Source organism: Pipistrellus hanaki, assembly GCF_964339955.1.
Source record: "Pipistrellus hanaki genome assembly, chromosome: X".
Lineage (NCBI taxonomy): Eukaryota > Metazoa > Chordata > Mammalia > Chiroptera > Vespertilionidae > Pipistrellus > Pipistrellus hanaki.
Genome location: NC_140524.1, coordinates 96,998,146 through 97,024,510, shown reverse-complemented (window position 1 = coordinate 97,024,510; position 26,365 = coordinate 96,998,146). Strand labels below are relative to the sequence as shown.

The 26,365-nt window shown below is 39.8% G+C and overlaps 1 protein-coding gene across 1 annotated transcript in view; it reads left to right on the top strand.

Annotated features, from left to right (window-relative positions):
* The window catches only part of NHS (NHS actin remodeling regulator), a 328,723-nt gene that overhangs the window by 86,651 nt on the left and 215,707 nt on the right, over positions 1 to 26,365 (top strand). The window lies entirely within an intron of this gene.

Genomic DNA, 26,365 nt, shown 5'->3' with positions numbered 1-26,365 from the left:
ATATATGAAAAGAATTAAAGCAGCACTTTGTAGATCTCCATTAAAATTTCTTTTATGTGTGTCATATGTGGTCAAGACAGCAGCAGACATAATAAAGGACAGGGCTCTTTGTGTCCTTGTCAGTGTGAGACTCAGATAAGGGTGAGATTGTTCATTGTTAATACTTGTAATGGTATTTGTGGAGGGGAAGAAAAAGAAGAAATTCCCTTTGGCTAATTTCTCAGATTTCTGGAGCAGTAGAGGAAGGGACAAGAACAGGGTTGCATGTGTCTCGGAAGAATCTTTTCTTCCAGTGGAAAAAAGTGCTCCTTATACAATGGAAGCTAGGCTTCAGGACAGTGGGGTTTTTTCCCCCTTGTAGAAACACATCATTTTTTGTTTAATTTTTATCTTTTCATACTTATATATGCAGAATTTTCTGTTTGATCATTTTCCTTGTCCACTTTTTTGAGAGAGAGAGAGAGAGAGAGAGAGAGAGAGAGAGAGAGAGAGAGAGAGAGAGAAACACCAATGTAAGAGAGAAATATCGATCAGTTGCCCCCCACAGGCACTCCAACTGGAGACTGAACCACAACCTAGGTACATGCCCTGACTGGAAATCAAACCCACAACTTTTTGATATATGGGCAGATGCTCCAACCTACTGAGACACACTGACCAGACAGACTTGTCTATTTTGAAAGCATCAAGTTCTTCAGTGTGTGGTGTCAGTTTATCATGTGTAATGTCCAACATGCCAAAGCTATTTTATGTACATTTCGTGGTGGTGTTTAAATCTGTCTGGGTGCTTACCCAGCAGCACCCTTCTGGCCCCAGGGGAAGCAGCCTTCTTCCTGTCCATTGTTTCTTGTATGGCCTGCCCTTGTTAAATGATAGAATGTGAATGCTTAGCATATGACAATTACCTGTGACACTGGGTGTATAAGCATGTGTGGCAAAATGAAAGGCATCTGCATGCATGTGCCTCCCTGCAAAAGCAAACAGCACAGGCATGCTTATTGTGGGGGTAGTAAAATCATGTTTTTCTCTCATGCCCTAGCAGGTATCATATTTACCTCATTGACCCTGAGAGAGCTGCAGTGGGGCAGGAAAGCAGGCTAGGACAAGGAGCGGGAGATAGAGGTGCCATCTGGAAGTGGTTGGAAAACAGATGGGGAAAGTCTGGGAAAATCTAATTTGTTGTCCTCAGGTATTTTAAGGAATGTCTCATTATTAGGGCATTAGAAAGGATTTTAGTGCTCAAGACAGGTTAGAATTAGATGATACAAAGCAATTTCTCAGGTAGGATTGGTATATAACTAAACAATGAGTAATGATGTTTAATTCATGGCTGATCAAAGAAAGGAAAAACTAGGCCTGTGTATTAAGCAGAATTTGAGTGGAAGGAATTGGCCAGAGTTGGGGTAGTCAAGCACTTCTCAGTGGAAAAAAAAGAGTCTGAAAATAATCTTATTGTGATCTTGTCAACAATAAAATGGAAAGGAGGAATAGAAAGTTCCTTTGCATCTCTGGGGAAGAAGTCATTGCAGCATTAGACCCCAACATCTTATTTTTTTTTATCATCATCTCTGAGGTTTTTTAAAAAAAATATATTTTATTGATTTTTTACAGAGAGGAAGGGAGAGAGATAGAGAGCTACCCGTGTTTCCCCGAAAATAAGACATCCTCCAAAAATAAGACCTAGCACATGGAAAGATAAGACATCCCCTGAAAATAAGACCTAGCGCAACTTAGGGAGAAAAAATTAATATAAGACACTGTCTTATTTTCAGGGAAATAGGGTAGGAACATTGATGAGAGAGAAACATCGACCAGCTGCCTCTTGCACACCTCCTACTGGGGATGTGCCTGCAACCAAGGTACATGCCCTTGACCGGAATTGAACCCAGGACCTTTCAGTCCGCAGACTGATGCTCTACCACTGAGCCAAACTGGTTTCGGCCATCTCTGAGGTTTTTGGTTCAGTCCCAAAACATAGACCATCTTTTCCTGACCAATGCACCCATCCACCTATTGACAATACCTTTAGAGGTGATGGAAGCTCATTTGATGTGTTTGATCCCATTATATGAGATCAAAGGAATATTCTCTTTATTCACTTCCTTTCATGCACTTGTATTTAAGAAAATCAGATTTGCAAAGTCATGTACTGGCTGACATGTGTAAGCCTACATGTCCATGCAAACCAGCTGTTAATGTACAATGGTCAGTGATTCCACTTGGACTGAGGGATTTCTTTTTATTGGCTTCCATAGTGATCATCTAATCTTGGGATGTGTGAGTTTAGAAGACTGAGAGTGCTTCAAATCCCTGGTCCTTAGACTTGGTGAGATGAAGGGAATTGTCTTGAATCTTCAGCCACATGCCTAATTCAGTGCTCTTTCTGCTCTATCACTTGTTTCCTAATTCATCTTGTCCTCTACATTAACTAAATGCTTCTAATGCACAAGATGGTCCTATTGATGTTGCCTTTTCTTTACTTTAAATCTGAAAAGAAGACACAGACCTCAGAGCATGCATCTACTTTCCCCAAACTCTTGTTCTTTCCTTTCAATGTCCAATACAATATCCCATCCCTTCATTTCTTTTCAAACTAAACAAATTAACTTAATAATGCATCTCTGTTCTAAGAGTTGGGCATATTGGGTTCCTACTACTTTAGGGCTTTTTTTAGGATGGAGGATGTCAGGGGGGAAATATCAACTTTTATAGTGATTAAAATTTGATTTTGGTTCACTATTCTTCCAAATGATAATATTGCCAATTACAATTAACATGTTTTTAGAACCTGAATTTTCTCACTTAAAGTTATTCTCCTAGATACAGCTTTTTTTAAATTAAATTAATTACCATTTTACTAATCACTTAATCACTAATTTAACCCAATAATTGAATAATCTAAATTTTAACAGAAAAAGCAATAAATAAATAAATAACCACACAGGATTTTTTTTCTTAAACTGAAATATTTCTGAAAGACCAGATGATCAAATGTGTGAATATAGGTGAAAATGGGATCTTGCATTTGATAGGATGCAAGAAAAGAGTCTGAAAAAAATAAGTCCAACACTTGAACTTAATTAATTGGCTTAAAATTTAGTCAATTAAAGCATGTGAAATATACTTAGAAACTCTTCATGGAAAAGAACAAATTTATTTATTTGAACACATTATTATAATAAATAATCATATTGATTTTTATCTCTCTCCATATCCAACTTCTACCCCAGGCATTTGAGAATGTACTATTTCTGCTTGTATTATGAACATATAAAAATGGACTCATTTATCTGCTGTAATTGACAAAGGAAACAAATCTGTGTGATTTCCAGACACAGCATGGAATTCTTATACTCTTCTCACCTCCACATCCATTGCTGTTTTTTCTGATACTTCCATTTGCCAGTTAAAAAAAAAGACAAGGAATAAGATCACTCTGGTATTCAAAATAATAACTCGTTCACTATCCATCACAGTTTGTAAAATACTACCAACCTTTCTCTTGTAGATTGAGATGTAAGCCTTTGGCAGGTTTAGCCATATACAGGTTGGCCTGAAAGAAAGTGTCTCTCAGAATGGGGTTTGCTATGGTGTTCATGCTCAGAACACTTACTAAGGGAATTAGGTAAGAGTGACATTTTGGCTATGGCACCAAAACCAATGATCACACCAAAGTCTACTTACCACCAGAATTCAGACTCACCAAGACTTCTTTTACAATACATTTTTATTTTTTATTTTATTTTATTTTAAAAAATACGATACAACACACTTTTTAAATTGAAGTGTAACACACATGTAGAAAAGTGTACCAAACTAATAGTACAGTTTGATGAATTGTTATTAGCTCATAAAAAAACAAGCAGCAACATTACCAGCACCCCAGAGGTCTTTCTTGTCTCTACCACCATCCCACTTCTAGAATAACCATCATTCTGAATTCCAACACCATAGATTAATTATGCTTGTTTTCTTACTTTGTATAAATGGAATCTTACAGTATGTGTCTTTTTTGTAAGTGGCTTCTTTTACTCAACGTATGTTTTTGAGCTTCAACCCCGCCATGCTGTATAGGAGTGGTTCATTCACTCACATCACTACTAGTAAATTGCATTCCATCATATAAATATGCCATAATCCATTTATAGATCCAGTCTGTTGCCTATGGACAATTGGGTGTTTTCAGACTAGATATATAGCTATTACTAATAGCTCTTCCATAAACATTTTTGTACGTGACTTTTGGAGAACATGTGTTTGTATTTCTGTTGGCTACATATCCAAGAGAGGAAATTCTGGATCATTCAAGAAGGGCTATTTAGCCAGAAATCTTGTTTCATCCCCCCTCCTCCCATCTTCAATAAGTGAAGGTGGTTATGGGATTTTAGGACTGGAGGGACCATAGAGAACACATATCTGGCCAGTGTTTTTCTGATTCTGCCCCACCACGCTCTAGGAGCTGAGGGGTCTTCACTGAGGGGAGGGAAGAGCTTGGGTGGGACTTTGGGCTCTCTGCCTTCAACCAGAGCAACACCCTTTCGATCGGGGTTATAGACAGGGTTGGACTTTCACAAAATGTTTCGTTTTAGGATTGAGTTCTGTTTGCAGTGTGGTGGTTGTCAAAGGGAAGTGGATGAGGGGAGAAGAGGATCCTAATATAAGGTGACAGGAGGAGATTTGACTTTGGGTGGTGGACACACTGTGTAATATACAGATATGAAACCTATGGTATATGTTCACACACGAAACCTATATGTTCATGTTGACCAATGTCACTCCAATCAATTTAATTTTAAAAATTGAGTTCTGGTTTTATTTTCTTTAATGTATTATTTTTGTTTGTAATTTCTCTTTTCCTTTAATGTGTTTTTTAAAAATATATAGATATATTTATTTTTTGTGATTTCAGAGAGGAAGGAAGGAGAGAAAGATAGAAACATCAATGATGAGAGAGAATCATCTGTTAGCTGCCTCCTGCATGCCCCCTACTGGAGATCGAGCCCACAACTCCTGGCATGTGCCCTTGACTGGAATCAAACCCAGGACCCTTCAGTTTGCAAGCCTATACTCTATCCACTGAGCCAAACCAGCTAGGGCTGGTTCTATTTTTTAAAAATTAAAAATAGTTTATTTTGGTTCATTATCCTCACTTAAGAGATGGGAAAACAAGTCTACATGGCAGATCTCGGGAGAGCTGATGTACATGGACAGTGCTGGCACTTTATGGGTATCACTTCTCTCAATCCTCACATTAGCCCTATGAGGTGGCTGTATTTTTAGCCCTATTTTACAGCTGGGGAAACTGAGGGCTAAAGTGGTTAGATGATATTCCTAAGGACATACATTTAAAAGAGACAGAGCTGAACACAGGAAGTCTGACTCCAGGGCTCCCCTTCTTAATTATCCAAACCAGAATATTCTGTTCCCACGCACTGTCCATTTCACAATATCAGACTGTTTAGTGCCTGCATGTTATAATATGGTGACAGTGGTTGACCCTTTTGGTCCAAGTTTTTGTTTCTCTGGTAAAGTTATTGCTCAGAAGCCACAATGTAATTAATACAGGCTCAAATAAAACCAACTACCCCTCCTTTTTTTCTCTCTCAGTAGAATTTAACCCTTTGTATTTGCCCTTCTACACACGAAATCCTCTGTGATTGTTGCTGAAAACCTGTGTGATAAGCATAAGTATTACTAGACCTTATTTCGTCATTCTCTCTACTCACATTCCACCAACCCCTCGCTGCACTCTAGCTACCTGGCCTCCTTAATATATCTCAAGATCTTTGCACTTGCTGTTCCCTCTGGTTGGAATTCTCTTTCCCACATACTCTCCTGGTTTGCCTTTTCATTTATTTCAGGGCTCTGCTCAAAATCATCTAACTAAAAGAGCTTCTTTCCTGACCCCCCTTATATAAAATTACCTTTTCATCAATCTCCACTTCCTGATTTGCTTTACTTTTATTCAAGGTACTTACTTCTGTTATCTAGCATGTGATATATTGATTTACTTTGTTTTATATCAGTTGACAGACAAGGTAGGCTTCAAATGGGCTGTGGTATTTTAATCAGTGTATATCCCCAGTATATCAATAAATATTGAATGAATGAATGGCATTGGCTTGAAAGTCAGAAAATTGACCCCAAGGATTGTGGCTGGAACCAATATTTAATGGGGAAAACTTTGAGATGCTGTATCCCTTTACATTCCAATATTATTTATTTTTGCAATCTCTCTTTTTTACTTGATTATTCTTGCCAGAGGTTTATCTTTTCATTAGGCTTTTCAAAGAGCCAGCTTTTGGTTCAGTTGAGCCTTTTGTTCCATGCTTTTCTTCTTGTTTGGATGTATATATATTTATTTTGGTTTGTATATGTCTAATATAAAGATTGTTTGAGTGTTGAAATTATAACCAACCACAGCTATGACAAGGCCTGCCAACTAGGTTAGATCTTTAAACCTCCATGTCTGGGAGTTCATGGTTTAGATATTTCCTTTTCTTGCCTTCCCAGTTTTGCATGAGCCACTGGTGTGCAAAAGAGCAACACTTAAATTTTAAAAAAGTTATCCATATATATATATATAAAAGCCTAAGCATCCATTATGACCGGATGACCAGCTGGTAGCTATGACATGTACTGACCACCAGGGGGAAGATTCTCAACACAGAAGCTGCCCCCTGGTGATCAGTGCTCTCCCACAGCCAAGCTCCCTCACCTGGACAACCTCCCACGGTTCCTCCCCTGGCTGGCTAGTCCTGATCGGTCCTGATGGGAACTGGGCTATAAGGCCCCAATAGTCCTGATCACCAGCCAGGCCAAGAGACCCCACCAGTGCACGAATTTGTACACCAGGCCTCAAATCAAATTGCAATTTAAACCAATATAATTTTAAACATTTAAATTGATATGAATTGGTTTCTAACTTGTGAGTATAATTGCTATTACAATATCATTTGTTAATTACATTCTAACAAATGTCTCCTATTGTTTGCAATGTTACTTCTCTTATTTTACTGTTATAATTAAAACCATGGGGAGATGGAGGTTATGCTAGAATGAAAAAGTTCAAACCACATTTGGGGGCTCTTTTCTCTGGATCTAAGTGAAATCTCACTATGTTAGACTAACAAGACAGAAAATCTATCTTTATAATTAGGAAATTAGCAGAGTCAAAGTCAAACTGTAAAAAGGCAAATCACTAAGGGATGCCTCTCCCAGTTCACATCTCAGCCAGTAGGAAATAAAGCCTATGTGACCAAGGAGAATCCTGTGCATGGACCCTTAGGACTGGGGTTGTGTGGTTGGGGTGGGACAGGGAAAAGATTGATGACAGCTTAGTATCTAGTTTAAACACTTAACCTCTGGGGTAAAATCTTAGCCTAGAAAACAAATGGTTGCACAGCAAAATGTCACCTGATGAACCCTGTCTTATAAAGTGGTGGAGAAGTGGTCGTAAATTTGTTCAGAGATTCTTGTGTCTCATTCTGGCTTTGGGTAGCAATCTGATAGGTTTGATTTTTCCCAGGGAGTCTCCTGACACCATGCTCACTTGTGTTAAGATCAAGGCAGCACTTAGAATGTGAAATGTGATCAGGGAAAGCACCAAGGATTCTGCAACTTGGGGAGATCATCTCTGACCTTAAGGGTGATCAGGGAAAGAAATAAAGAGAAAGTAAAAGGAGGAAGAGAGAGATAAAAAGCAAGAGTGGAAATAAAAGCAACAGACACTCATATTTGGACTATTTAGGATAATGAAAAAGCAGATCTGCATTGTTCTCTTAAATATGAAAATTTCACTCAATCCAATTTTGTTAGGCCATCACCATTGAGGTCCACAGTGAAAGATGATATTCCTAATGTCCCTTCCAGCTGGACCCCACTATCCCCCACCTTTTGATTCTAAGTACATGAACAACATTCTCTGCAAGACATGTCAACTTTCAACATACCTTGAGAGGTCAAAAGTTGGTGGTGATCCCCAAGTACCATCTATCTAACTATGAGCATAAGAAATGTGCCCTGAAAATCTGTGTTCAGATACATTTGAGTCCAGTATATAGACCACCATAGACCCAGAATAGGGTACTTTATAGAACCCATTGGAAACCAGTCTGGAATTTTTGGACCCAAGGACACTGATCCAGTGGAATGATGTAGCCACTACATGCAGAGCAGTTTTCACTGGTGAGTCCCTCAATGTGTGATATCAAAGGGATGTTTTTTTCCAGCAAATGGAATTTAAGTTCCAGACATCTGTAGCAGGAGGAAAAGGTTATATTCTATTTTTTTCAAAGGTGTCAAAGAAACAGAGACCATGTATTAAGTATAAGTTTGAGTAAGGAAGATTCAAATTTTCCAATGATATGCAGAGAGTGAAGTTTGAACATAAACACACATGATTTATTTACCACAGACTATCAAGACTATCAAGCCAAGCCAGGAAATATGAGTGTGCCAGTAAAATCTTGACAGACACCAGAAGGAAAATGAGAACTCTGCTTGGTGGGAAAGAATAAGTGATGGTGGTGAACTGAATTATATATATATATATATATATATATATATATATATATATATATATATATATATTTCAGAGAAGAAGGGAGAGGGAGAGAAATAGAAATATCAATGATGAGAGAGAATCATTGATTGGCTGCCTCCTGCATTCCCCCTACTGGGGATCAAGCCCCTAACTGGGCATGTGCCCTTGACAGGAATTGAACCTGGGACCCTTCAGCCTGCAGGGTGATGCTCTATCCACTGAGCCAAACCAGCTAGGGCTTGAATTCTTTTTAAAAGGTCCATATAAAAATAAGTATAATTTTCTTGAATAGAGGCCCATTTATCTCGGAAATTTTTCTCTTTAGTGTATATGAACAAGCCAGATCACTGAAAGGAAGGATACTTCTTCCCAGTGGAAGAGTAACCTGATCATTTTTTCTCAACAAACGAACCAGTTTATTAGCAATCCAAAATATTTAGTTGTCAAGAATGCTAAAGCTGTGCTGTCCAATATGGCAGCCACTAGCCACTGTTAGCTATTGAATACTTGTACTGTTGGTAGTGTGATTGAGGACGTGAATTTTAAATAGTATTTAATTTTAATTAATTTAAGAAACTGATATTTGATTCTATTGGGAAAGGTCTAGTATCTTTGAAACAATTTTGGTATTGTGAATCTACTTTTCCAACCTTTTCATGAAATCTAAATACAGATCAAGTATTTTTGATGAAAATTTACCACCCAAATTGGGATGTACTTTAGGGGTGAAAAGCCACATAGTACTTCAAAGACTTAATATAAGAAAGAGAGTGTAATATATCTTATTAATTTTTTACATTGATCATGTATTCAAATGTTAATATTTTAGATATGTTGGATTAAATTGCATACATTATTAAAATTAATTTCGCTTGATTCCTTTTTTATTTTTCAAAATATGGCTACTGAAAAAGTAAAATTACATATGAGGTAATTTTGTATTATAGCATTATTGTATTATAGTTCAGTTGGACAGTGCTTTAGGCACCACATTTGGTGGCTAAGGCTAGCTTTGCCACTGAAGATTGACATGAATTGGAATCTAAGGAAAATGGTGAACCCTCTACACTCATAAATTTCCCCTGCTCTTTCCTTCTGTTCCCTGAAATCAACCACTAGCTGATTTATCTAATGTAGATCTCTGTGTGCTGAAAAAGCTAGGTTTTAGTGAACTCTGATGTGTTATGTTTAAGCCTTAAGATCAATGAAGAATCTAGTTGGTAAATGGTTTCAGAACTATGTGCTTCTTCCTAAAAGCTATCTTGAGTTGGTTTTATTGGACAGACTCTGAGATGATGATTTGTGTACATGAAGCTTCCAGGGAGTATATGTGGGATCAACAAAGGAGCAAGGGAAGAAAGGAAATGGGCAGGGGAGGAGTAGAACTGCTATGGAACACAACAGAGACCTCAGTTCTTGAGGTGAGTTGGCTCTTTAGAGTTGTCCCAATTGAGGGGAGGAAGTTGGGCGTTTGTGTCCTCCAACTCATCAGTATGTTGATGTAGACTGCCCCTAGTATGGTGCCAAAACTTGAGTGAGGCAGCTCCTTTCCACAGAGGGCAGTCCCCAGAATAAGAAACAGCTGTGAGTCCTCAGCAGCCAGTACTTCTAGAACCTGGGGGAAGGAGTGCCTCAATCTGTAATAGGGTGTCTGGTGGGCAAACCACAGCATCTACTATGACATCTAAATCTTGCTCTATCAGCCCTCAGCCAGATTCAGAAGTGCAAACCCTTTCAAAAGTCATCATCCTAGACCTAGGAAACAAAACAAAACAAAACAAAACAAACAAACAAAAAAAATCCCTGTGCCTAAGAATAAGTAGTATATGTATCTTCTTTTATTCCTCTCTTTCTTGCCCTGTAATAAGACACAGAAAATTAAAGGATTGGGAGGAGAGGAGAACAGAGGGAGAATGAAAGTATGAATCAATGTAACTCAACTACTCATAAATCTCTGTTGTTATAAATATGCAGAGATACCTTTTATTTTCCTCTAACTTCTGGATTGGGCTATACCTACATCCCAGCAGCCATTCAGAAATGTGGACCAGAAGGGGCAAGAAGGTAGCTGGTCCCACAGAAGATACTCTGCATATATCAATTTTAAAAAGTCAAGGTTCAGTGTAAACTAGCATTCTACTGGTACCCAACCAAATTATTGTCAGTCAGATAACACGCAAAGAAAGAGAGCAGGTCTCAGTTCCTCCAGAGAGTGACCTGCAGTTGCTGCAGAGGAAATAAGTCAGTAACCACATGATCCTTAAGAGCTTGACTCTGTTTTTGTTTTTGTTTTTCTGTGTGTCTGTTTATCTATCTGGTTCTCCTTTTCCCCATTTTCTATTTTGTCCTTTAGGCCAAGTTTACATATTCTCAAGAATCTCCCTAGCCCACATGTGTCAAGCACAAGGCCCGCCGGCCAAATCCAGCCCGCCAGGCCTTGCAATGTGGCCCACACTGCGCTGTTATCACTGCACTCCGCTGTCAGTTTATGACTGTTCAGTAAACCATTCGGCCCGCGATTTAGGCTGGATTTTAGATTTTGGCCCCTTCTCTGATTGAGTTCGACACCCCTAGGGCCTAGCCTATTTGTAAAAACTGATTAATCAGAGATGCTCAACAGCCTGTGATCATTGGATGGAAACATTTTCCCATAAGTCTCTTCTGCTTCTCCTACCTGCTATCAGTAATTTAACAGCTAAGCATGTCACACGTGACTGCTTACACAGGGATATACACACTCTTTAACTCACACCTCTAAAAGCATATTAGTGCAAACTGGGTTAAAGCTGCCCCCAGCTACTTCATTTCCCTTCCTGACCCTCCCCTTCTCTTTCCTATCTCTAGCCACCTGGCTCTTTCCCTTTTATTTCACGCTACCTCTGAGAGAGAAATCTCATTATTTCTGATTTAGGGGCTTGTATGCCCTCCCCTGCTACATGTCATGCCCATTGCCAACTTGTTACAATGTCACAAGAGAATTTAGAGCTCTGATTTATCTGCTAAAGGGACTAACTCTGGGGGATATGAGAATGGGGGAGAGTGGGACTGAGAAAGGGAGTAAAAGAGGGGGTGGATATTGGCAGGGAAGGGCTGCAGTTTTTAGAGATGTAATAGCTTCAGGATGCTTGGATTAGTTGGGTTAGGCTCAACATGACAAATATTGTGCATTTTATCAGAAACCTGAAGAAGCAACAGAGCATCCTTTGTTGATTTAATTTTAGAGATGGGCTGGGGACATGTCTTTGGGGCTCAAGGACCACTGTTGAGGAAAGCTGTTATGAGCTTTTTATTTATTTATTTATTTTAATATATTTTATTGATTTTTTATGGAGAGCAAGGGAGAGATATAGAGAGCTAGAAACGTCGATGAGAGAGAAACATCGACCAGCTGCCTCCTGCACACCCACTACCGGGGATATGCCTGCAACCAAGGTACATGTCCTTGACAGGAATTGAACCCGGGACCTTTCAGTCCGCAGACTGACGCTCTACCACTGAACCAAACCGGTTTTGGCTGTTATGGGATTTTTAATCCTTGTCTCACTTTTCCTCTGGTAAAGTGATAAATGATGATGGTGGTCATATAGTTTATATACATGTACCTCTGCTCCATTTATTAGGCTGAAGGCATGAAGTAGGCATCTTGTGTTGGGTTCAACACATGGTTCTGGCACAACGTTGGGGCTCAGAAAGTTTGCTCAGTGTGTAATCAGCCAGGTCTCCAGCTGGCTTAGATTTGGTTCCCCCAGAAACAGTCCCTGAGACAATGATCCAAGTATAAGTAGTTTATTTGGGGGAATTCAGAAACACTGGAAGACCATGAAGATATGATACAGGGAAGGAGGGAAGCCAATAAAGGGGGATTGTTGAGATTAATTCTGAAGGAGAATTATTCCCTCCAAGGGGCAAAGGTGCGAAAGTATTTATACTCCAACTTCCCAAGAGTCTTTGGTTGGGAGCTTCTCCTGGGAGCATCAGTTCCCTGGCATTTTCAGCTCATTTCGTGCCTAGGAAGAGAGACCTACCTTCTGTAGTTCAGGAAAACTGGCTTTCCAGCTCAAAGATGGAGACAGTTGGAAAATCTACTTGAGCTTCTCTAAAAGGTCTGAAAGCTATGCATGGGGCACTGATGGTCTGCTACAGTAGCTAAGTTTCATTCATTCATTCATTCACACATTCAGCAAATATTTATTGAGCTGCCCCATATTTCTAAATTGTCTTAAGTGTTGAGGATACAACAATAATCAAAACACATACAAATCTCTGCCCTAGGAGAACTTATAGTCTAGTAAGTAGACTAGACTATGTGGAGACTGACATAAAATACATCAATTAGGTAGTGATAATGCCATGGAAAAAATAAAGATGGAGGCTAAGGATTGCTGAGGGAGCCTTGTGAATTGGCCAGTCAGGGAAAGCCTCTATGAGAAGTTAACATGTGAGTGAAACCCTGGAGTGAATTATTCATGTGAATATCTGGGGGAAGAAACTTCCAAGCAGAGGAATTTCTAAGTGCAAAGGTCCTGAGGCAGTATTGTGTGCCTGTCGTATTCAAGGAACAGCAAGGAGACCTTGCTATGATGTGGTTAGAACAGAGTGGGTGAGGCATGAAGCAGTGGGAAATGAATTAGAGAAGTAAGTCCTAATAAGGTGGGGCTACCCTGCAGATCATGCAAGACCTTGTGGGTGATAGTAATTATTTGTCTTTTGCTCTGAACGAGATGGGGAGCTGTTGGAGGGCTTTTAGATACATGTTCTATCTTGTGTTGCTGTACTGAGAACATACCAAGACAGGTAAGGAGTGAATGGAAACAGGGAGGCCTATTAGATGGTACATCTTTCAGGACCTTCCACTTTACTCCAAAATAAATGAATAAAAACTGAGTGTGACCAGGCCTTTCAAGGTCTCCATGTGGAATTGGCACAATCTTCTGTATTCTGTTGGCTAAAATAAGTGATTAAACAAGCCTCGATTTAAGGAAGAAGAAATGGAGTCACCTATTGATGGGAGGAGCTGCAAAATCACTTTGTAAAGGGGTGTGGCTACAGGAGGGATATATTGTGACCATTTTATTTATTGTGATCATTTTTTGCAAACAATCTACAGTGGCAAACAACCTCAAATTGAACTTTTAGTATCCTTGTTCCTAAAATTTCCTTGGGCCAACCCACTTCATATCTATCTATAATATATAAAAGCTTAAATGACTGTTATGATCAAATGACCAGAATGATTGGAATGACCAGACGACCAGCCAGTAGCTATGACACGCACTGACCCAAACCTTGCTGCTGGGGACCTGACAGCCCTAAATCTGGTTTACCCATACCCCAGACCTAGACAGAAGGAAGGAGGGAGTCCGATTCCTTACAGAATCAGCAGTTGGTTAGCTTGCTGCTGGGGCCAAACTCCCATGGTCCATCCCCCAGCAGGTTATCCCCCTCCCCCCTGATTGGCCCCAATCACTGGCCAGGCTGAAGGACCCCACCTATGCACAAATTCATGCACTGGGCCTCTAGTTGTGAAATAAAATAGAAGATCCAGGAAGATGTGCCATGTCTGTCTTGTACCATGGCCACCATCTATGCCAATGGGTATACATATGATAAATAGAGTCGGGGAATATATTGGAAAAGCACTTCCCCTTGACTTCTTTGCTCCTTTAATCCAATTACAATGTTGTTGTTTTTTGTCAGTTTCTTCCCTCCCTTCTCTTTACTGCCTTTTCTAGTCCTCCATGCCCTTCTTTCTTGAGAACAAACATCCAACCCTTGTGTCATGAAGAGCACTTTACTAGATCTTCAGTAACCTTGTTATTGATCACTTTGCACTGAATCTCATAGTTCACTTCTAGTACCGTATTTTCCGGCGTATAAGACCACCCCCTAATTTTACAGTTAAAACATAGGTTTAGGCCTATATTCGCTGTATAAGACTACCCACCACTTCTGAGGCAACACCAGTTCTTACCAGTTCTTTTTTTAATAGACCGCCTCTCTGACTCTGGCCAATCTGAGCAGGCTTTTTACTAGAACACAGTGTACATGTTCTGTACCCGAAGCTACACTGTGTTCTAGTAAAAAGCCTGCTCAGATTGGCCAGAGTCAGAGAGGCGGTCTATTAAAAAAAGAACTGGTGTTGCCTCGGAAGTGGGGGGTAGTCTTATACAGCGAATATAGGCCTAAACCTATGTTTTAACTGTAAAAATTAGGGGGTTGTCTTATACGCCGGAAAATACGGTAGGTTCCAAGGGACTTTCTCAACCAAAAACATGGCCCTCAACCCTAACCCGTCCAAGATAAGTTCTGTGCTAGTTGTTAATAATATTCATTTTCTAACTGCTTTACAAATGGATGTCCTTGATTTTGGATCTGAAGCTATTTTAGGTTCTGTAGGTGAACAGCAGTGTTCTGAAATGTGGTGTTGACAAAAGGTCTAGTATTATGTTCTTATATCAGAATAATTAACGTGTGTATTTCTTAAAACCAAGGTCTGTACCTGTTCCTTTGATTCTCCTCCCAATATCTAGTACCTGATGGACTTTCAATTAATGTGACCATAGAATTGAAGTCGGTTTCTACAACAATCTGTTTGGTACTTCAGACCTTTCCCTCTTCTTCTCAAGCTAGGAGAGAAGGACCTTGAAAAATATATATAGAGTAATCAGATTGTTTTAATCTAGACTAGTGCTATCCAATAGAAATTTATGTGATGATGAAAATGCCCCATATCTTCACAGGTCAGTATGATATCCACAAGCCAATTATGTCTATTGAACACTTACTATGTGGTTACCACAAGTGAGACACTGGATTTTTAATTCACCATATTTTATTTAAATTTAAACTTAAATACCTCATTAGACTGTGCAATTCAATACTGATAGTTCAAATTTTTAACTGAAGTACGCCTGATGATAGAGAAAAGAACGAATACCTTAATGGTTTGGGGTTCAAGTACAAAATTATTTTAAAATTTTAGCTTAAAATGCTAGATGAATTTGCATTTATAATATTGTGATTTTGCTCTTTATAATATGTGGAGCAAAATGGATGGTCTAAGAAGATGTACCCATGATCTCCTTAGCACACAGCTGCTATAGACTCCTGTGGGTTAGTGAATGCCAATTGGAGATAGATGAATGCATTGTGAGTAAGTTGGCTTAAAGGTTAAACTTTACATTCTCCCTATTTTTAGTGCAACCTGAGAATGAAAACATCTCATCCAATACCCATTCACTGTGAGGAATGACCTCCTGGCTGGTGTAGGGTATAATCCTCTCACTGCAATGCAAACCTCCCATTCAATTTAAAAGAAAATTCTCCCCCAGAAAGCTCTTAAAGTGCATTTAATGAATAAGGTGGTGTCTGTAAGTTTCTGTGACATTTACTTTATAAGATGTGGGAGTGATTTAGTGATCAGTGGGTAGTGACATTTGAGAAGGGAAAGACAAACTTTGCTGCTTCTGACATGACTTTTTTTCTTCCTTTCTTGACTTCTTGCATGCATGGGAACTTTGTTTCCTGGGAGAGACATTGTGTTCTCTGGGTTTTGGAAGTAATCTTATTTTTTTCTTTCAACATGTAGGCACAAATGAATTTCTCCTTTGTGTGTTTGATGGTACAATTATTTGTATGGAGTAGAGTATGTTTTTCACAGTATTTGTACTTTCTGTCTTGTTCTGAGAGGTGTGCACTTGTGTATGCGTGCATATGCTTTTCCTCAACATGGATTTTGTTTCATCTTGCTTAGAAGAAAAGCACACGGAAGAAAGAGGATTCTGAAAGACAGATTTAAAAATGACATTATCAGATATATAACTATAACCATATCTGATAATAACTATCCAGATCAAGCAACATTATCAGCACCCCCAAGGGTTTCTCTCATGTTCCTTGGTCAGTCAATATATCCCACCCAGAGGTAACTTTTCTGACTTCTGTGACCATATAGTAATTTTGCCAGAATCACACAAAATGCATTTTTCAACATTGTGTCTGTGAGAGATTCATCCATGTTGTTGTGTGGATCAATACTTTTTAATTGCTGTATAGTTTTCCATTATACAGGGTAAGACAAAAGTAGGTTTACAGTTGTTTGCATGGAAAATAATACAATTATCCTATCTAATAAAGAGGGAATATGCTAAGTGACCCTCACACCATCGTAAAATATGGTGGTGCCCACAGCCAACAAGGAAGGATATGCTAATTGATTGCCACACCCTCAAACATGGCGGTGCCCATAGCCACAAGATGGTGGTGTCCAGTCCCCTCAGCCTTGCTGTGCACTTGCCTCTGGAGTCCCTCAGTCTTCTCAGCCACTCAGCTGCCCAGGGCCTGCCTGAGGTGCAAGCAAGCCTCAGATGTTGGCTTCCCAGCCGCCCAGAGCCACTGAGGCTCGGGAAACCAGGGCCGGCCATGGCTTGCACTGCCAACAGTGGCAGCAGCAGAGGTGTGATGGGGTGTAGCTTTCCCCTGATTGTTGGGTTGCTGCGCACCACTGAGGGCTCCAAGACTGTGAGAGGGTGACCGTCTAGGCTGAGTGATCCCCCCACCCCATCTAGTGTATGAATTTTCATGTACCAGGGCTCTAGTTAATAAATAATAATAATAATAATAATAATAATAATAATAATAATAATAGAATAAATTCTGTGTACTCACAACTGTAAAACTACTTTTACTCCACCCTGTATGAATATACCTATGAATATACTACAATTTATTTATTTATTTTTCCCTTGATGGGTGTTTGAGTTGGTTCTAGCCTTTGGCTATTATGAATGAAACTTATGTGAATATTCTTACACTTGTCTTTTAATAGGTATTTGTACTCTTTTCTTTTGGTATATACCTAGAAGTGTAGTTGCTGGGTTATCGATTGAAAGGAAGGTTTGGTTGCTCTAAGACCCAACCTAACAGTGGTTTTGTTGAGATAGAAGTTTATTTCTCTCAGGTACTAGTCAGACACCAGGATCTGTCCATTTTGATGCTCCGCTGTTTCCAAGATGTTGACCTTGTTCTGATGGTCCAAAATGATTGACAGCATTGTTCACATTAAAAAAAAAAGGAGAATAAAGAGGGAAGACAACAGCATAACCCTTCCCTGCAAAGCCAAACTTTCTAAGCATGGAGCACACTACTTCTGAGAGTGCATGTACCAGAACTTGAGTGACAGCCACCCTCCCCCAAAGTGCAAGGGGGGTCATTTTTATTTTGAGAAACCATGTGCCCATCTAAATGTGGAAGAAGATGGGGATAGATATTGGGATATTACAAAAAGTCTCTGATACAACTTACTTCTTGGGGTTGGCATATGTCCCATTTCAGGGAATGAGTGTGCAGGTATCAACATTTACCTCTTTTATGCCCTAGCCCAAGAGAGCAAGGGATTTACATTTGGTGCCATTATGGGCCAGAGAGCCTTTTCTGGGGCTAGGTGAACAATAGATGAGATTTCCAAGAAGTGATATAGAAGACCAGGCAGTGAGCACAGCCCTCCTATTCAATGGTTTGTTGATATTCTGACAGCTTGTGGTCATATGGAGCCAGGATGTTCTCAGGGGGTATCTGCTCCATTGGGGCTCACCTAAGCAAGGCTGTACTGTTCCAGAAGCTGTGAGAATCATCATCATCATCATCATCATCATCATCATCATTATCATCTAGCTTCCATTTATAGTATCAACCGAGGGATTCTTAATAGTTATTTGAACCACAGAGTCCTTTGGCAATATAGTAAAATTTATGGATTGCTTATCAGAAAATCATTTCTAAAATGCATAAATATGATACATAGGATTATAATGGAAGCCACATATATTGAGGTATAATTATCAAACTATTTTAAAATTATGATATTGTCATAGATATATGCTTCTTTATTAATACATTAAATAATTATAATTACTGATGAACCCAACAATATGTTCATTTAAAATAGTTGTGATACAAACAAATATTTTAAGATGTCAATTTTGCTATATTGAAATTCCTGTAATTTATATTAGCAAAAAACTTACAAGTACTGCTAATGCCTCAAATTTCAGTTACAAATTGATGGGGGGAAAAAATCCATGGCTCCCTAGACCAAGTTAAGAACTTCTGTCTGTGTCAGGCATTGTGCCAACCCCTGAACAAGCATTATTCCTAGCCTTTACCACAACCCAGTAATGTTGGAGTTGTTGCTCCCATTCTTAATATGAGGAAACTGAGGTTTAGAGTTGAACTATCTCGCTAAAGGTTCCACAACATGTCTTTGTGAATAGGCCTTTGAGAGAGAACCCACACCCTACATGCCCTGAGCTTCAGTTTCCCCTAAGGGACACTGGTTTTTGAAAAACCTTTCCTGGATTTTATATAGTTCTCTAAGGAGAATAGAGGCTCCTATATTTTCTGTAACAAAAACCTGTCTTATTGGAGTACCAATGAGTTTTTTTTTACTCTTGGGTTTCCAGAACCACATTTTGGGAATTTCCCAGGACTCCAACAAATACTAGGAGATTCTGCTCCATTGGTAAGCCAGAACTAACACACAAATCTTGCAAGAACCAATTGTGTGCATATTTTCTCATGCTGGTAGCTTGAAATTGGCCATGGTGGGATTATTTACTTGATAGAATCCCTAAATACTACTAATCAGGGTATTTTTTATTTAACAAAAAGCAATTGTTAAACATTTGCCCTTGAACATGCTCCTTTGTCCCTCATGTATTTCCAGGCCTCATCTCTCCAAAAGAAAAGCTTTGAACAACAACCTCACAATCAGAGGAACCAGTTTCTTTTGGTCTTGGCTTACTTGCTTTTTATTACCTATCTCCATCCCTACCCATTCCTGGGCAATAAAACTATTCTAAAATGTAGGTTCTGATTATTCAGATATGACGAGTCCAACAGATAAGAGGATAATTGGCATTGAAAAGGCAGTTTGTTGCTCACAGATCCCAAGAGGAGTGGCCAAGCCATACCATAGGGTGAGGGCACATTGGGGAAGCACCAGGGTTGATCAGGAGACAGAGAGGAGGAAACTGTGGGTAAGAGCTTTTATTATGGTTTCCAAGGGAAGGAATGGGCAAAACAGAGTAATGAGCAGATTTAGGATTAACTGGTTTGACTAATTTTAGTGGGGTCTGGAGTATAGGAGCTATCCCTAGTTGTCTGGTACCTGACCTTGGGAGGTTAAGGCAGATTGATAGTGGCCTGGAGTGCTAGAGCTCCATAAAGGAAGTGGTTGGCTTTGTGAACTATGGATTGGCAAGCTTGCATATGAAAGACATGTTCCCAGGTGAGTGGTCAGCTATCTGTAGGAATTAGCTAGAACTGGGAGAGGCAGTCTCTTCAGGCTCAAGGCCCCAAAACGTCAAAGCATCAACATTGTAAAATAAATTAAAAAACCAAAACAAACATGATTGTTACAGAAGCCAATACTGTTCTGGGAGTGGGAGGCAGATAATTATGTTCTAGTGTTTTCAAATAAATGCTGTGAGGTGCCATCCTGCCGCCTTCAGCTCCAATGGTGAGGATGTCTCACAGTGCCCATATGGGCAGCTGCAGCTGTCCTCATAAGAAGCATGATAGAAAATAAAATCTGAGGTTTGTGGCCATTTAAAGCTTGAGGTAACTATGCTATGATGGGTCTACGGAGGTCCTCAGGTTACCTACCTAACACCAGTCAGCCCTCTGTGCATTAATTCAACCTTCAGGAGACACACATGTTATAGTTCTAGAAACCAAGTGAGCGTTTAGAAGAAATAAACACTTGCCAGTTATTTTTATGCTACCACAGTCTATGTTGTACTTAAGAAAAGAAGTATGCTTTCTGGAGAGTTGTAAACATTCTACACACGAGATCCATTATTTCATAGCTCACAGTGGAGTCCAAATGAAATAATCTGCAGACTAAACCCGTTTTTTATCCCCAGGGCCGAGGCAGAGGTCAGTGAGGGCAGCATGGGTGAAATGGCTTCTGAGGTACCCTCTGACTCTGAAATGTGCTGACCTGGCATATTTCCAGTTAGCCCAGGTTGAATGATAGACTCTTAGATGGCCTGCATCAAAGGGATGATAAAATAGTGGCCCAGCCCTTGATTATTGCTCCTGCCAGGTTCTAAACAGTATCAGCTATTGGAGGGATTTCCAGATGAACTGCTTTTCAGTTCCCCACAAGCCTCAGAAATACAGCTGGCTGTAAAGACTAGGACTGCTTTAGCCCAAGGGAAAGAGACATGCAACTTTTATTGCCTTCCTGATCCTAGGTGTGAGCTGGGGTTTATCCAGGAAAAAGATGGCAGTGCTTTGGATCATGTACATCAGTGGCAATTAGGAGGCTATAGAACTTTCTACAGGGCTGAGAGGATCTTGGACACTGACAGCTTCCTGCTGAGCAGACACATGGCTGGCTAAAGACTTTGGTGGATTCCAGTGGTGATCATGGCATGCAAGCCTTCCTCCCCGGGCCAGGGCTGATGCATCACAGGGCACGACTTTGATTTCTAAGAATCAGCATATCAGACAGTAGAAGATGACTTAGCTGCAGGAATTAAATGCAGATAGCTTTGAAACATATGTTTCCCCAGCACCTAGTGTGTTGTCTACCTGTAGTAGGTGCTCAGTAAATGTTAGTTGGATGAATAAACTGCTGCTTGTTTTATATATCCTGCAGTAGAAAGACAACAACCTTTCCTGTTTTTTTTTTTTTTTTTTAATAATGAGAGTTGTTAAAAATTGGGTGTGTTTTAATATTTAGCATTAAAACCAGCAAAGAATCTAAGCTAGAGCTGGATTGTAAAAATAATGATAGTAAGTATCAGTTAGCCCTGGCTGTGTAACAAATAACCCTCAAACTCAGTATCATACAAACATAAGTACCTATTCTCAGGCTTTTTTTTTAAAAAATATATTTTTATTGATTTTATACAGAGAGGAAGGGAGAGAGACAGAGAGCCAGAAACATCGATGAGAGTCATCGATCAGCTGCCTCTTGCACACCCCCCACTGGGGATATGCCCGCAACCAAGGTACATGCCCTTGACCGGAATCGAACCCGGGACCCTTCAGTCCCCAAGCCGACACTCTATCCATGGAACCAAACCGGTCCCGGCTATTCTCAGGCTTTTAATTTTGCTTATCAGGCATGGTGACTGCATCGAACTGCAATACTGCAAGTTGGCTAATTTAGACTGGGCGTGGCTCTGGTCTTCATGTTTGGTCCACTTGGCTCCACGTGGCTTTTGTCGTCCTTGGACCAGTAGGCTAACTAGGACATATTCTTTTCATGGCAATGGCAGAAGCACAAGAAACAAGCCCCACAGCATGAACACACCTTATACTTCAGTTCACATCCGATTTTCCAACTTCTTCTTGGCCAAGCAAATCATATGGCCAAGTCTAAAACCCATAGATGGTAAAGTATAATCTGTCCTCAGTGGGACCATGAGGGAAATGAATAATCACTAAACACTAATTCAGACTCTCATAAAACTACCGTTTATTGCTTAGAGTAGCCAGTCACTACTCTAAACATTTTACCTGAATGATCTCATTTAACCATCATGACAACCCTATGGGGTGGGTTCTGTTAGATTTAGGTTCCACTTTACAGATAAGAAAGTTGAGAGACAGACACAATTGCTGCTGAAATTGGGGGAGGACACACATCTATGAGGCAGCTAAACTAGGATGCACACCTGGCAGTCTGATCTCAACCCCTAGTCTCTTCACCACTTTGGTCTCCCTCTTAAGTTTGCAGGTGTGCTTAACATCTTTGGGGCACCTTAAATCTGCAGCATGTCGCACAGATAATGGTTCATTTAACTTTTGTGGATGCCCAGGTAGGGGAGGTCTTGCTCTCTCCATTTACTGTGGATGAGGACACTGAGGTTCAGAGTCATTAGGGACTTGCCCAGGTCAAACAGCTGGGTGGTGGTTGAACCAGCATGGAGTCCTGGGCTTTGCTTCTGGCAGGAATTTCTCCTCTGTGAATGATGAGCCTCTCAGCTGTTATCAAGTGTTGCTGCTGTTGTTGTATTTTCTTTGTAATTTTGCCTTGAATCCTTGGGAGGCTTCTAATTTAGGGCTCTCCCCCTACAGGGCAGCCTTTTACTTTATTTATTTTTTGGACAGGGGATTTGTGCCCTGGTTCCTTGGCATGGAATTGATGCCATGGCAAGATAGCTGCACGTTAGTTCTCACGGTTTCTAAGTCCTTAGTTTCTCATGACATGGCATGTCCCCAAGTGTCCCCTTCCCTCCCCCGTGCACCCTGCCCTGGTTTTCTTCCTTCTCAGGGAACTGTGGCAGCCAAGGCTGTCCTGTGGTATCTGGTTACCGGCTCAGAAGGGCAAGGCCAGCTCAGTGGCTGTAATTTTAGTCCTCGATGAAAGGTGAGGGGAAGTGAAGGGGGTTCTTTAGGCCTTGTTAACAGGTGTACCTGAGCCACAAGTCTCTGTCTCCTGAAACCTGGGAGAAATCAGAGCTCCAAGTGTGTTTGGATTGTGTGGAGACACTAGAGCCTCAGCTGGAAGTTGAAATTGTAATCAAGTGTCTGGGTCTGAGCAACATTTTCACCCCAAAGCTATGAGAGGATACAAAGCCATCGGTTTGGGGAGCTCAAGGGAACTGGAAGTTCTCAAACTTCAAATAAAATGTAAAGCAACAGCAGTGGACATAACCTGATGAGCTTGCTGCTTCAAAAGTTGTGTCAATACAGGGGTAGGCAAAAAGTATGTTTACAGTTGTGAGTATGTGAAACACAGTTTATTCTTGTATTATTATTTATTAACTATTGCATTATTTTCCAAATGAACAACTATAAACCTACTTTATCCCACCTCCTGTATGCTCCCATACATGCAACAGGTTTGGAAAATCCAGTGAATGTATTTCTCCTCACCTGTGTTCTGCTGGTATCTTATTTGCCCTCCCCCCTCCCAGTTTCTCTCCTATCAGAAATATGACTGCTACACCATTGTCAATCAGGAGTTTCAGCTGCAGACAGAGATTTCTATAGATAAGGCACAAATGATCCTGAAAGGGCAAAGAGAAAAGAATGTTACTTCTTTTTTGGCCCACAGCTCAACATTTTTAAACTAGAGGCAGGGCTTATCTTCAAGATATTAGAAACTTCCAAATGCTCCAAGCTTCCTCACCCCCATTCTGAGTGCTACAATAAGGATGACCTTTGGGTTTTAGGGATGAAGGACCCTTATTTTTGTGGGGGAAGGGATGGGCGATTTATTGACACTACAGGCAGGAGAGGTCTGCTGAGGATGTGCAGGGGCATGGCCGCGCTGCCGGGACAGGGGGTGATGGTATGCTGTGGCTTTATGTCCTAGAAACCTGACCTAGAGCTGGGACCCCTAACTTGTTCCATGCCCTGGACTCCTGTGGTGGATGGGTAAAACCTCGATCCATCAAAAGTTAAGATTTGGAAATGTAAAAATATACAGAATTACAATGGACCAACCATTAATAAAATTCAGTTACTAAAGAATACAGTTATTAAAATATGAAATTGTATAAAATATGAATGTTTATTAACCCATTAATTATCAAGATCTAGCTGAATGTTTTACTGAGTGACATTTCAAGATCCCTGTAGAGACAATTACTCTGATATGAAAATGCCTGTGTTTTCTATTAGTGACAGAATAACAGGTACTGCTCATATTACTATAGCTTGTTGCCTACACTCATAACTGAAAGAAATGCTATATTTCAGTTATAGGTGAGTGAAATAAAATTTGAAATTCCCTTTCGAGTGTTCAGAATTCTAGGTTAAGGAACCCAGAGGTAGCATCAGGCTGCATGACAGTATGTAAGTTCTTTCAGGGCAGGTGTTATGTTCAAACCATTTAGTATATACTTTGTTTTTATCTAGTTCTGGAAAATGTCGAACATATAATAAACAGAACAATATGGTATACCTCCCCCAGGTACCCATCACCTAGATTCAACTATTATTGATTCACCACCAATTTTGTTTCACATATACCCTCACCCACTTCCACTTCCCATATTATTTTGAAGCAAATCCCAGTCATTATATAATTTCATCCCATACTTTCAATTACATATAACTGATAGGCCACTAAATCTTTATGGATTGCTGGAGGCTTGATTCAGAAATGCCTTTAGTAGCCCTTGGTTCCACTCAGAGAACCCCACCCCCAGCCACTATATATTTTGTACTTCCCAGCATGTATCTGACGAGGTATTTATTCGTTCACTTCTACATATATTTTCTGTCTCTTTCCACAACAATGTAAACCCTGTGAGAAAAAGGCTTTGTCTACCTGTCCATGGCTGCATCCCCAGCTCCCAACATAATACCTGTAATAAAGTAAGTGCTTAGTAAATACAATATATTTTGAATGAGTGAGTGGCTGAAAGAAAGAAGGTAGACTATGGGCATATAGGATTTTGCTACTGAAAGTGGGGTCCCAGAAACACAGCATTGATGTCTTCTGGAAGTTTGCTAGAAATCTGGAATCTCAGGCACACACCACACCTATTACATCAGAATTTGCATTTAAACAAGATTCACAGGTAATTCTATAGGTACATCACAGTTTAAGGAACACTATTTACCCTCTTAAGGCCAATCAGGAAGAACTTCCTACTGTGATTTCAAGATATTACTAACCAGGAAGGCAGGGACAGGCAGGGGCAGCCTACTTGTAACTCTGGCTTGCCTGCTTATTGGTTCTTTAAAAAAAACCAAATATATATATATATACATATATATATATATATATTTATATTTATATTTATATTTATATTTATATTTATATTTATATTTATATTTATATTTATATTTATATTTATATTTATATTTATATTTATATTTATATTTATATTTATATTTATATTTATATTTATATTTATATTTATATTTATTTATTGATTCCAGAGAGGAAGGGAGAGAGAGATAGAAACATCAATCATTGATTGGCTGCCTCCTGCATGCCCCCTACTGGGGATCAAGCCCACAACCTGGGCATATGCCCTTGACCAGAATCAAACTTGGGACCTTTCAGTCCATGGGCCAATGCTCTATACACTGAGCCAAAGCAGCTAGGGCCACTAATTGGTTCTTTAGGCCTCCGTTTTCTTATCTGAAAATTGGGGTGAGTGAGGCATATCTCTCAGCATCATGGAAAGAGTAAATGAAGCAATGACTATGGGGTGTTGAGCACACTATACAATATACAGAAGATGTGTTATAAAATTGTATACCTGAAACCTATATAATTATATTAACCAATATAACCCCAGTAGATTTATTAAAAATAAACAAAGGAATGAATAAAAAGTAAATAATAAGGCAATGACTCTAATATGGAACGCAGAGCAGATTCTGCATAACTCCTAGGCCAAATCCACATGGCTGAATTTCTAGAATATGAGGAAATGACATTTGTTCATCTTTCAAAGACTCTAATAATTTTGACTTTTGATCATTTATTTGTTTTGGAAATCTTTCCCCTCTTGTTTGGTCATAATCATGGAAAGTGCTTGGAAATTTTGTGAATTGGGAGGCTTGGCTTTGCTGCATTCCCCACATCCCCCGCCCCTTTTCTGTGACATCCTTCTTCTTCTAGAAGCCAGTGGACCTGGAGGATACACTGTCTCCTAAGATCCTGTTCCTAGGCAAAACATCAATATTAGCAATCACAAAGCATTTGATTCCCTAAAAATTTGGGGTCCAGGATTATAGAATAAAAGTTTCCCCCCAGTGTAGGTATTAGAAGACTGATGGGGAAAATATTAAAAAAAATTTGCATATATGTGTGCCTCTAGAATTGCATCACATGGACAG